The sequence below is a fragment of the Corvus cornix genome, chromosome 4 (assembly GCF_000738735.6).
Source record: "Corvus cornix cornix isolate S_Up_H32 chromosome 4, ASM73873v5, whole genome shotgun sequence".
Lineage (NCBI taxonomy): Eukaryota > Metazoa > Chordata > Aves > Passeriformes > Corvidae > Corvus > Corvus cornix.
Window position 1 is genome coordinate 44,628,895 of NC_046334.1, and position 13,275 is coordinate 44,642,169.

Sequence of the window (13,275 nt, forward strand, 5' to 3'; positions counted from 1 at the left end):
TTGTGGGGGGGCAGGTAAGAATTGACATGCTTGATTTGGAGTTTCTCTTTCTCAGATTAAATGGTTAGACTCACTAATAGACCCAGACATGCTATTTTGCCACACCCCTATAGACTAAAATAATTTCTGTACAATGACCTTTTGTGACTCTCCTTTTTTGCACATATAAAGTGTATATATGCACACACACATGCACATATATATATATATGTACACTTTCCCTGTAAAGCATACTGCAGTTTTCATCCTGTCAAAGCTTTAGCATATAAGAAATATTTGAATCTGCATCACTCTATGTGTGTACGTGTACTTATTCTCTGCACCTTAACCTAATCATCCAAAAGCTTGTGACAGTAAGTGTGGAGCAGTTTCCTTGTCTGCAGCAGCACTCTTTGAAAGGGAAAATTCTCTGGTGAATTCATTATTACACAGAAGTCCCACCCCCATGAAGCTGCTGTAGACACATAACAGGATTACTGTTCAAGAGTTTACTAGGATGCAAGTAAAATTGTTACAGTCAGCCAGCAGCAAGCATCTTTGACTAAGGTAGGAGAATGTTTTGACTGTTTGCTTTTATACACCCCATGAAAACATAAGGAAGCATTTCTATTTATTTTCTGTACATAAAATTACTTTCAATATTACATTACCAGTTCAATTTTTATGCTAAAAAAAAAAGGTGATTTTTTTTTTAACTTCTCTGAATCTGGCTCTATAAAAATAACTTGTTAAAGTTAGTGCATTCAGTCAGAAAAGCAGGAGATGAGAAGATTGCTTTACTGTTTGGAGAGTAAATATAGTTCAAATATATTTTAAAATAGTAAAGGGAGGGCTTCTGTACTTAATAGATTAAATTATTAATGATTTTGACAGCTAATATTTTGGGGGGTTTTGTTGCTTAAGATCATTTACTTGTTTCTTGTAGTTCGTAGCAGCAAGGAAATGACAATTTTAGTTTCAAAATATTAGCTGTTGCATATTATATCTTGAAAAAGGACACATATTTTGTCTCTGAATTGGAGTTTTGATAAGGGTAGTTCTCAATACATACAGAAAGGATTTGATATGAATCATCTAACTTCATTAGCTAATGAATGTGTCAAATGTATTCATGTAATTCTCAGGAAAGAAATTGGCTGGATCTAATAACCTAATGGCATAGAAGTGCTCCCAAAATGTAGAGCTGCCTAATCGATGTGGTGAGAAATGAAATGATCTGTGGTCTGCAAGGTTAGGAGTTAATTGAATAAAGAGACAGTATTGACAGTATTTTTTTTTTTTTAACAGCTGCTCATATATTCCTAATGGAAAGCTTGGTTTTATTCTTCCTTAAAGTAATTGCACATTCATCCTTAATTGAAATTCCCTGGTTTTATCTAGCAAATTGCTTTTAGGCAGAGCAAGGGTCTCTGACATTTATACTCTGGAGATTTAAGTTGTCGATGTGATATATAGAGCACCTACCTGTAAGTATAAGTGGCTAAAAATCATTTTAACCTGCACTGAAATTTTCCTCTACTCTCAGATTCTAAAAGCTTGTGTGAGTGCTGGGAAATACCTCAATTTATAGAATATATTTCATGTTTTAGATACTGTTTGCTCTCCAGATTACTGTACGAGGAAATATAACAGATTTTCATTTTGTTTAAGTAGGTTTTTATTAGTTTGCATAGCCAGCTACATACAGCATAAATAATTTCATTGACAACTAGATTAAGAAGGCTATTTAATGACATCTAGATACTTACTAGAGTCCTAGTTCAAATCCTAATAAGTCTCCTTACTAGGATTCAGACACCAGAAATACCACAATAAGTAATGTTTAAGTGATTGTCCAGGTCCCAAAAAAAACCCAGGAAAGCCAGCTGCTTTCCCTGCACTTCCTACAACTGCTCCATCTTTGGGGAACCCACTGATCAGAATTAACTTTCTTTTCCTTACCACTAACTCTGCACACCCGCTTGTACTCGGTGAAAGCCCATATCTGTCAGTTGCTTCTGGCAACCTGATCTGGTTGAAGAAGTCCATGCTCCTTGCGGGTGGGTGGGACTAGATGACTTTTGGACATCTTTTCCAACCCAAATTATTCTATGATTTTTTTCTTTTCATTGCTCATCCAGCAGCAGCTATCCTGAATGTCTTGATTTTAACACCACCTAATTCTGGGAAAAAGAGGGAAACAAAGATTCAGAAAAAATGCTATTCAGCTGCAGAAACATAAATGGAGTCATTAACTCATGTTTAAATAAAGACACAGTGAAATACAAAATTAGAACAGTGAGAGATAATAAGGAGCTGCCTCCTGCCAGTGATCCATCTATGTGTCTATGTTATGAGAAGCTGGATAGGAGTTGGGCATGAGGTAACAGCATCACCCTAGGCTTTACCTCAGGGGTGGTTGATGAACTGACAACATAGATGATGTCATGATCAGGTGTGAAGTTGTGCCCAAACCCTGGGATATCATTTTAATATGGAGATATCTGAAGATATCCAAATTGTGGAAGGAGAGGATGTCTCAGTGATAAGCATGTACCATTAAAATTGCTGCCACTGAAGAGTTTGGCAGCCTTAGTGTCAGCCTTCAGACCCAGGACCTCTGGGCCTGGCCAAAACATACTGTGATTCAGGGTGCAGTGGCATATGGACCTGTGTCAAGTAGCCTCCAGGCAGATTGGTTTTGCTGCCCATGGTTTTGGGGAGTCAGTTATGCTAAGTCCAGAAAACAGTAGTTAATTCAGCACATACCAAAAGTTTGTTATACTATAGATATGTGATAAACAGTTTTCTTCATCACTTGAAGCTTTAAACAGGGAATAAACTGTTGATAAGGAACTAGAAACTGTTTCTCAACCAAGTTTTTTTTAGAACATCTCCGTGGCACATGAATTTTTAGCATGTTTTGGGCATTGTATGCATTTTAGACAACTTCATTCTACTCTTTCAGGGTCTGGCTCTTACCTCCAGGGCTCTTAAGCAGGGGCTTACTAAGTTTCAGCTGTTTGGTTTCAGGGAGGTACTGTGCAATGCAGCAATATGAACAGTGTTCTCCACTGGTACCTGATACTAACAAAGCTATCCTGAGCAAGTAGTTCTTTTGTTTCTTGATTTAAATAGAGTTTGGACATATTCAACACTAATAGGACTGCCTGCTAGCCTCAGTGGGCTTTAATCTACAATCATGCTTTGGCTATTGCTGAAATAATTTTATTTTTCCTACAGCCTTTGAACATCTGTTTTCCCCCACAAATCTCATACTTGTCCTCCAGTGCTTAACAGATATGAACTGAGCAGGTCCCCTCCATTCCTTTAGCTTGGGAACAAAAAAGCTTTGAGAATATTATCTCAGAACTGCGTAGTGAAATAAAGTCTGCATCCTTTGAAACTTGACGATAAACAATAATCTCTCCTTTGCTTCTCACACTTGAATGTCATCCATATTTAATATGTGAAAAGTTTCTACACTGCTTCTTTATCTTTTCTGGTTTTGTTCCCCAATGTCCCTCTCTGAAACAAAGCATAAAACATCCAGGTGCATGATTTAGACCTGGAGTGGGTTTTCACAGTAAGGAACAAAAAGAGAAAGAAAATGGAGGAGAGGAAGAAAGTGTCTAAAACTTGTATCCACCAGTAGTTATTACATACACTTATAATTCATGTTTTTGTAAAGTCCAAAGAAAAGGAATTCATACATCTTTCTGTAACCCTCACTCTGACCAAAGTGCAATCTGACTGTTTGGTGAGAATATAAATTCCATATCTTAGAAACTTAGGAGGGATGCAAAACACAAACATATTGTGAGGGGAGAGAGGGAGGGAGAAACCCTTCATTGCCTGGCAAAGAAAGAACCTGCATTACTACTTTTGTTTACTGCAGAAGGAGCTGCTATCCTACTACACAAGTTTTACAGTCAGATAAAAGTAACTTGGCCAAAAGTGACTTCACGATGAAATCGCCTTCTGCAATCGCTTTTACTGCATTTTTAACACTATGTAATAATAACTAAAAAACAGAGGGCACTATGAAGTGCAGTTTGGAAGGGAGAACAGCGAGGGATTTTTGGGATGGGGGGTTTGTTTGGTTTGGGGTTTTGTGTAGGTTTTTGGTTTTTAATGTGTAGGAGTTTTTGGATTTTTTGCTTTTTGTTTTTTTTTTAAATCCACAGTCCAGGAAAAAGCTGCTTCAGTTATGTTGTTAGAAGGTAAGAGGAAAACTAATAGCAGAAATTTTAACACACTGTTGCTAATATTATTCCTAAGCACCTCAACCACCTTTTCATTAGAGAAGCATGTTTGAGCTCTTAAAATTCCTTCTTTCTGGGTTTCTCAAATAAGTCCATGCTGACTGTGATAAAATTGCCACAGAGGTAAGGCTTGGAGCATGATGGAGTGATATTTTTTTCTCTCCACTTTTCTCTCTACTGAGAGCTGATGAAAAGAGAGAAAAATATTTACAGGAATAGAGATTTTACTGATAATGTCGTGCACAGCCTTGAGGACAGTCAGTCATCACAGAGTATATTGATAGTATCTTCTTAATTACTCCCCTATATCTGCTCATACCAATCTGGCTGGTAGCTGGTAGCTATTAAGGCTGCTAATTTGCTGGGTCTGATAAATGCACCTCTGAATGACAGGAGGACTTCTAATGCTAATAGTTGGCCTTATAAATGCCTACTGCAGACCATCAGAAGAAATCCCTTTGTTGTTCTGAATATTCTGACTTCAGTACATATTTACAAAATTACAATATGATCCTTTCCCAGGAGTGAATCTTACAGAAATTAAGATACATAGTACGAAGAAACTTTTTGGATCATCTCTTTGCTCTGCCTTGTTTTTCCCATATTATTTCTGTTCTTCTCCTGATTTACCTCTAGGGAGAAAATAATGCAATTGCAAATGCTAGAGACAAAATTACTTGTTAATATAGTGATTGGTCTGGAAATCTCCAGCCATTCAGTAGCTTATGGCAAGAGGATGTACACAAGCTACACCTAGTGTTATTTGTGTCAGTCTGGGGTGCTTTTTCCCCATGCCTAATTGCGCCCTAAGCATTTGAAAGAGGCAGTATTCAAAAGGCAGTGGCTGTTCTCACAATGGAAACCATCCCATAACCCCGAAAGACTAGTAGCTATGTAGAAGAGCATGAAATAGTAGCATATAGCTAAAGAATATTTTTGGGAGTCCTCTTTTGAATTAGAAATCTGTAATAAAATAGAAGTGAGATGTTCCTGTGGTTGAACACAGCACACAGAGCCATAACAGGGAAGGAGGCTGCAGTAGAAAGGAAACAATTGGCACTTGATAAAATTTCCTCCTTCAGTAACTACTGTCTATATAGCAGGCACCTCTCTCCCCTCTATTTATCTTTGCTCTGACATAAGCTAACTTCCTAGTGATTGTTTAGAATTCACAATAATGAAGTATTTATCTTTTAAGTAAATTTGGTTTTATGATAAAACCATTGATGCAGTACGAATACAGAAATATGAATTAAGAGTCTGAATGTGCTACTTGGGGTCTAGTAATTACAATTTAAAAAATCTTGTTCTTGGCTTGATATAGATATATTTTATTTTTTATTGTATATGGATTTATATCACCAAAAAATTAAATGAATGGGCGAACTTACAAGATTTCAATCTTGTTTTCTTAATAAAAATATGTTAGATAATAAGGTACTTGCAAGCTAAATTTTACATGTTTGTATATTATATAGATGTATAAAGCAGTGTGTTATATGTAGAAAAAATTGTGTGCTATTTAAAGCATATATAAAGATACATCTTTAGATTTCTACTTTGTTTTTACAATATGAACATGAGCATAGCAAAGTATGAAGCTATAAATTCAGAGACGGATACATATACATAGTATGTATATATACATATATAAATATAAGTATATGTACACAAATCTCCACTGAAAGTTCTGGAATTAACTTCTGTTTTATATATATATATGACAATTCTAATGTGTAGTTATACAAAGGTGAGGCTCATTCTTGAATCTTTTGAAATGCAAAAATATCTCTGAAATACGATACTGTTCATTAACCACTTAAGAAATATGTACTTCTGAAAAGATGGCTGGAGAGTGTATACTAATCTGTATTGATGCAAAAGGAACAATGAAGTAGCTGTTAATTATCTATGTAATAATTCTTTTAATCTACTTGTAGTTTTGCCATTGTTTTATTTATTTCACTTATAGCTTCCTGTCAAAAGGTTTCTAACTGGTTTAGCAATCAGTTTTACAAGTGGTCTGGATAATTCATCTACAGTGTTAATTCTATTTAGATTCCACTCATGCCACTGAAAGTTATCCAGCTTTATTTGACCTTACATTCACTTAATAGAAAATCCTATTGACACAGCAAAGATCACACAAGTGTAATTATGTATATCTTTCTCGAAACTGGTATAATGTAGGGCAGTATTTTTTCAGCAAGCTCTCTGATACTGAGAGTTTGTGCCTTGGCTTTATATTGGTAGAGTACCAAGGGTATCCTGCCTGATCATAAGGGACAAAAGTAATTTTCTGGGGAGTTTCAGAGACCATTTGACATCTAATAGATTAGTAGAAACCTAGATATACGTAACTGAATCTAGAATTTCTTTATCCAGAGATTTCCCATAAATTAACACAATTGCCAGCACAGCTTCTTTGTTCATAAATTTAATTTGGGTTGACTTTGTGCCTGAACCTCACTTTCTGATTTTAATTTGAGCTTTTAAAATGGAAGCCTTCACAAATACAAGTAATGCAAGCATGGCATGCACACTCTCCATCCTCTCTGTAACAGCTGTTCACAAGAGAACAGCCTTGAGAAGAGAGAATAGAGCTGTGTATAAGATTGAGTTGTTGTTTGATGATATTAAATATGATGCTGTAATTTTCTGGATTTCTTATTGGATTTCATACAGTTGCCGTTCATGTTGAGTTCTACAAAGACACAATTAATGGCTTCAGTTTGATCGAGCTATAGCATGGTATGGGCTTAGTCCTTCAAGTTCCTTAAATTAACATGTCATTATTCTTTTCCCTCAGAGTTATTCTTCTGGCTCTGGACTATTTTTCTTGGTTCTGGACTTTGATCCAGCTGAGCAGGTGAGCCTTTGGACAGGTTGCTGCCAAAAGTGATGAAGGCATGTCCCACCTTTACTTAGGAAATGATGTGGGTAGACTGTCAGCTCTTGCTGCTCCTATTTCCCCCCTCTATCTCTCATTTGGTGTGTGGGATTTGGTCACTGTATCCAGATTACCACTCACGGGCCAGAGACCCACAAACTGTGATAGGTATCCGTAAACTGGGCTACTGACTAGCACTGATCTATCTTCTGCAGTTCATTGGGCTGAGGAAAGCATATGGCTACCAATTTTTTAAAAAATTAAGTCATAAAAACAAAAAAATCCACAAGTCATAAGATGATTCCAGTCTTTGTGAGTAGAAGGGCAGCTATATTATTTTAAACTAGGTCATCTAGTTTAAAACATCAGTCAAGATACTGTACTGCTAAATAGTTATTTTCTTAAATGTTATCTTATTCTAACAATCTGAGTCTTTGTCAAGGGTGGGAGAAGGATTGTGAGAAGGAGAAGAATTATTTTGATTCTTTAAATAAATAAGGAAGAAAAATAATATACCATTAAGATACTAGGTGCAGCTCTTCTTTTTTGTTTTTTTGGGTTTTTTGGTTTTTTGGTTTTTTTGCTGTTGTTGTTGTTTGGTTGTTTTTTTCCTTGATGTCAAGACACAGACCTGTTACTTTGACACAAAAGAGAAGAATTTCCTTCCTTTCTTATCCAAGAGCTGTCAAATAAATCTCTGTCAGGTGAATCTAATGTTTGCAGAAAAGCAGTTCCTGTAAGAAGCATCCAATTAGCCTACTTATGTCACTTAGTACTCTGTGCTTTAGTGTTCTCTGACTATAGATTAGTTTCTGTGCTCTAATTCCTGCCATTAATATTCACCCACCATAATCTTGCTTCGCTATGCATTATTTATCAAGTTTAAAAAGTGTTATAGCAAGTTTAACTAGGTAACAGGCAAAAACTGTTGTCCAAAAAGTGTTTTTAACCTGAACAGTTCATACACTGAAGAAGACATGTGAAAATGTTATTTAAAATTAGACAACTTTACAGATGCTAGGGACATGCTCTTTGGGGTTTTTTTTTCTGTCTGTATAACAATCTGTTTCTTTAAATGTTAAGAATGAATTTAAACTTCTATACAACTGAATTTAAAAAAAAAGTTGGAAATTTGAAAAAACCTTCTAAGTATACCAAACGGAATCTTTCCAACCAGAAGGGGACTCAAGCTACAAACTGTAAAAGAAGCTCCTACAGATAGTTCCATAGTCTGTTGGGCAGAAGTGCTCTTGTAGATGCTTCTATAAGAACTATGGTTTGCAGAGTAGAAAACTGGCTGAATGGCCAGGCCCGGAGAGAGGTGGTGAATGGTGCTATATCCAGCTGGCAGCCGGTCACCAGTGGGGTTCCACAGGGCTCAGTACTGGGGCCAGTCCTGTTTAATCTCTGTCAGGATTCTCGATGAGATGGCCAAGTGCACACTCAGTTTGCAGGTGACACCAAGTTGGGTGAGAGTGTTGATCTGCTGGAGGGTAGGAAGGCTCTGCAGAGGCATCTGGACAGGCTAGATCAAACGGCTGAGGTACAATAAGGCCAAGTGTCAGGTCCTAAACCAGGGTCATAACTGCCCCATGCAGCATTACAGGCTGGAGGAAAAGTGGCTAGAAAGCTGCCCATCAGAAAAGGACCTGGAGGTGCTGGTGACAGCGGCTGAATACAAACCAGTGTGTGCCCAGGTGGCCAAGAAGGCCAATGGCATCCTGGCCTGTTACGAGCAATAGTGTGGCCAGCAGGACCAGGGCAGTGATTGTCCCCCTGTTCTTGGCACTGATGAGGCTGCACCTCAGATCCTGTGTCCAGTTCTGGGCCCGTCACTTCAAGAAAGACATTGAAGTGCTGGAACATGTCCAGAAACTGGTGAGGGGTCTGGAACAGAAGTCCTGCGAGGAATGGCTGAGGGAGTCATTTACACTGGAGAAAAGGAGGGTCACAGGTGATTTCATCTCTCTCTACAATTACTTGAAAGGATTTTGTAGCAATGTGTGGGTCAATCTCTTCCCCTAGTTAGCAAGCAATAGGACAAGAGGAAGTAGCCTCATGTTGTACCAGGGGACGTTTAGATTTATTACTGGGAAAAAATTCTTCACAGAAAGGGCTGGCAATCATTGAAACAAGCTGCCCAAGTAAGTGGCAGAGTCACCATTCCAGAATATATTTAAAAGACATGTAGACATGGCACTTAAAAACATGAAGTGCCATGGTGGTGGACTTGGCAGGATTGATGGTTGGACTCTATGATCTTAAGGATCTTCTCCAATCTAAGTGGTTCTATGATGCTCTAACTGATAAATGCAAATCACTAATATAAATCTATTAGTTACTCTATGTTATTTGCTAAACAGCATGCATCGTTATACATGAAATTGTTTTCATAACAAAAAGAAATTTAAAACTTTGATTTTCAAGAATTGTATTGGGTAAAAGAACAGAGTAAGCAAAATGCTAAGGGAGATTACAGGCTTTTACAAGGGTATCGGATTAGGGAGAGAATCCCTGAAAACTGTGTTGAGTGTGTTTTGGTGCACATTTAATCTGAGACCTCAGATAATAATAATCATGAAAAGACAAAGAAACAAGCATGGGACTTACACTCCTATGAATATAATGCAACTCTCCGGTGGAAAGGGGGACAGCTGCCTTCTGAGAACAGGGTAGAAACCTGGGTCAGTCAGTTAAATGACAGTTTAAGATAAATACATTGCTGTTTTAAGGAATTTAAAATTTTTCATGGGTTTCTTCATTAATTTCTTCATGAATTTTTAAATTTTATAAGTTATATATTTGAGTATTCAACTAAAAGTGAGTACAATTACCACTGGAGCTGTTGCATCAGGTTTTTATTATGTATCAAGTGGAGAGCAAGCTAACTTCATAAATGTGTCAAAACTGTTATGCGGAAGAATAATTTGACTAAATACTTATGCATATTTAAATGAGTGATATGGCTCTAAATATGAATATATGTATACAAGTAGAGAAAAAAAATATGTAACCTGCAGGTATTAAATACATAGAGAGATACATACATACATACATACATATATACATATATACATACACAAAGAGAGAGAGAGAAAGGAATTGTATATTTTTCTTTCTTAAAGAATAATCTAATGATTAGAGCAGTAAAGTAAGGGATTGGATATTTTTTCTGTTCTTTGTCTCATTTCACGCAGAAGAATACTAAACCTTTACAACAGTTATAGCTCTTTGTATCCTTCAGTATCTATTTATTTTTTTCATAAGTTACATGGCTGGTGATTCTATTGATCAGGGGCGCTACTGAACGTTTAACCTCAACCCATATAATCCAAAAGTTCACATTTCCATCAAAAATGAAGGGGTATGAGCTGAAGGTACTGTGGGAAGCTGGACCCACAGTAGCTCTCCTTTTACTATATTTGCTTTTACTGGAAAAAAAATTTCTAAGTCAGAATATCTGGCATTTGGGATTTGAGGAAAAATATGTGATTTGGAGAAAGTGAGTAAAGTTTTCTGGTCATTAGCTAAACTTTAAATCCATATAAGAATATCTTGGAGCTGATGTAATGCATGAGTTGAGGGAAATTATAAATTGCTGGAGGATATTATCATAGACTTATCCACATTTGTGGTTTAGGAATACATCTAATGTTGACTTTGTAAAGCCAGTTGGTTTTTATGAGTCACTTTTAAGGCACTTCATATTCATATGACAGTGAATTTAATTTTTACTGATTCCTCTTTTTTCTCTAGAAAATAAGTTATTACAGATTATATAATATGTAGCCCCAAAACATCAGTTTGAAATTATAAAATTAGAAACATTGAATTTCTACACATGTGATAGTCAAGTACTCTCCAAATGAAGCAAAACGTAATGTTGATATACAGCCACACCATTAAACCAGTTAAGGAATTAAAAGGTTTGTGTTACTTCATTTACGAAGATGCAAATATGTTTTGTGCAGAAATATTCCTATTCTTTATTCTCCTTGTCCCATGAAACATCTGCTTTAACGTCATATTTGTGCTTCAGCTGATCAAAATCCAAAGCTTTTAAAGATTTAGGTATATAATCATGGAGCACAAATGAAAACAAACCAGTGATGCCTGGAAATGAAAGGCTTTATGCTTCCCCTGTGGCCTGCAGTGCACCCTGTGAATCATTCATTTTCCAAGTATTAACCTAAGATTATTTTTTCTATAAAATATATCCCCTTGCTTTCTTTTTATTTGTTCTAAGCTAAAACAGAAAAAAACCACTTTGTTTTCTCTGCAACACAGTCATAACTAATGCTAATACTAGAACTAAAATGGAAGGAGATTCTTTGTGCCTGGACTGAATCTATTTTACTTTGGAGGCATATCTATAGTTCTTACCATAATGCCCAAGCCTATACCAGTGGGTCACTGTGATACACTTGTGAGGTTATAAGGCACCAACGTTTGCTTTTTTTTGTCAGCTCCATAAGACTCATACAGCAGGATGTTTCTGTCTCTGTTCATAACTGGCAGTCTTGAAATCCTGAAATCCTAAGCTTATTTTCATGGGACATCTAGATAACCCTGCAGTCGCAGTGATGAGGAGGGCTTATCTGGTCCATCACTGGAGAGAATAATTTTCTTTCCAAAAGATTACATCCTCATGTGCAAGGTTGAGCAATGTTCTGGATGCAGATGGGTTAAGCAACATAGGGAGATGGCAAGTGTTGGTTTCAGTGCTGTTTCCAATTAAGTTTGATAAAGAATTGTATACAAAAGCAACAGTCAAGGGTAATGGGGAGTTGCTTTAGAAGAAAAAAACAGATGTGGAAGACAGATTTATGCTCCAGGTGATTGGTATAATAAGCTTCAGGAAATAATGCAAGAGACAGCAGAGCATTTTAAACAATGTTCTGTGCAAAATTTTTCTGTGTTTTTTATACATGGGCTTCATCATTCTGTGGAACATCTGACATGCTCCCATCCTACTGAGACACTTAAGCATTAGCATGTGATGTATACCGAAATAAGGAATGCATTTCTTACCCTGTTAGGGCTTTTCTATTTGGATGGAACTTAGAGGCCAACTTGAAAATCCAAGGAAATATTTTTTAAAGATATTTTGCAACTCATATTGTTAATTTCTCTCCAAGTTCCCCTAAAAAAAAGCATGAAACAAATTATACCAGAATGATTTTATGTGTAGTTCCCAAAGTTTACAAGAACTGCTGGTTGAGAGCCTACTTCCCCCTGCACTTGGTTTTGAGGATCTCTGTCTTCTATTCCTGGTGTGCTGAAAGGTATTCCTACCATATACCTCTGCTGTGCTAAAAGCCATCCAATAGGGCAGGACTGGACAGATACAATAGGGCAGTTGGGGTGATTTAATTGGCAATGAGCCAAAGGCTTTTTGCTAGACATTGTCTACAGTTATTTCTTTTCACTATGTTTTACAATTGTGTCCCCATGACACGTCCTCCACATGGAATGTTCAGAATCTTCTGAGCAATCTGGTGTTTCTTTTTCCTGTTGCAGGACTAGAGCTCTGGTATTAGTGCACTTTGGCATACATCATAAGAGGACCTGACTGCAGCCTACAGCCTCTACAGTCACTCTGAAACTTCCAAGGTGCCTCTCTCACCATCCCATTCATCATTTTTTCCATGAAAGCCCTCACACCACTTTCAATGGGGTAAAGAAATAGTTTAATTTTGGTGACTGTAAATACACTGCTTGAGATGGATTTGACAGCTTACTACACTCTGGCATCAGCTCTCTGAACTAAAGCCCTGCTAGGGAATTTCACATCAATTTTGTCAGTATTTTGGGAATTAATCTACCATTGGAGAAGATACTGATGATATAGATCATTTGCTTTGGGAAGGCTTTTTTTTTTTATGCTTTAGTGTCCTTTTTTCTGAACCTGTGAGATAAACGGATGGGTAGACAGCTGCCATGCTACATTGCTGAGGTGAGCAGCAGGAAAAACTCAGGATAACAAAATGTTCTCTCATGAAGATCTACACAGAGCTCACCTCAAACCTGCAGAGCAACATGAAATCTTCCCAAGCAGTTCAGAAGCACACATCTCTCAGTGTATGAGAAATCACTCAATCTGATGGCAAAATGCCAAAACATTTAATGCAGAAAGTGCAG

The 13,275-nt window shown here is 36.9% G+C and overlaps 1 long non-coding RNA gene across 1 annotated transcript; it reads left to right on the forward strand.

The window, feature by feature from the left end:
* Nucleotides 1–431: 431 nt before the first annotated feature.
* LOC120409870 lies at nucleotides 432–12,961 on the forward strand. Its single transcript, XR_005601707.1, has 3 exons — nucleotides 432–546; nucleotides 7,054–7,113; nucleotides 12,655–12,961. It is a non-coding gene; the product is annotated as an uncharacterized LOC120409870 (long non-coding RNA).
* Nucleotides 12,962–13,275: the final 314 nt, after the last annotated feature.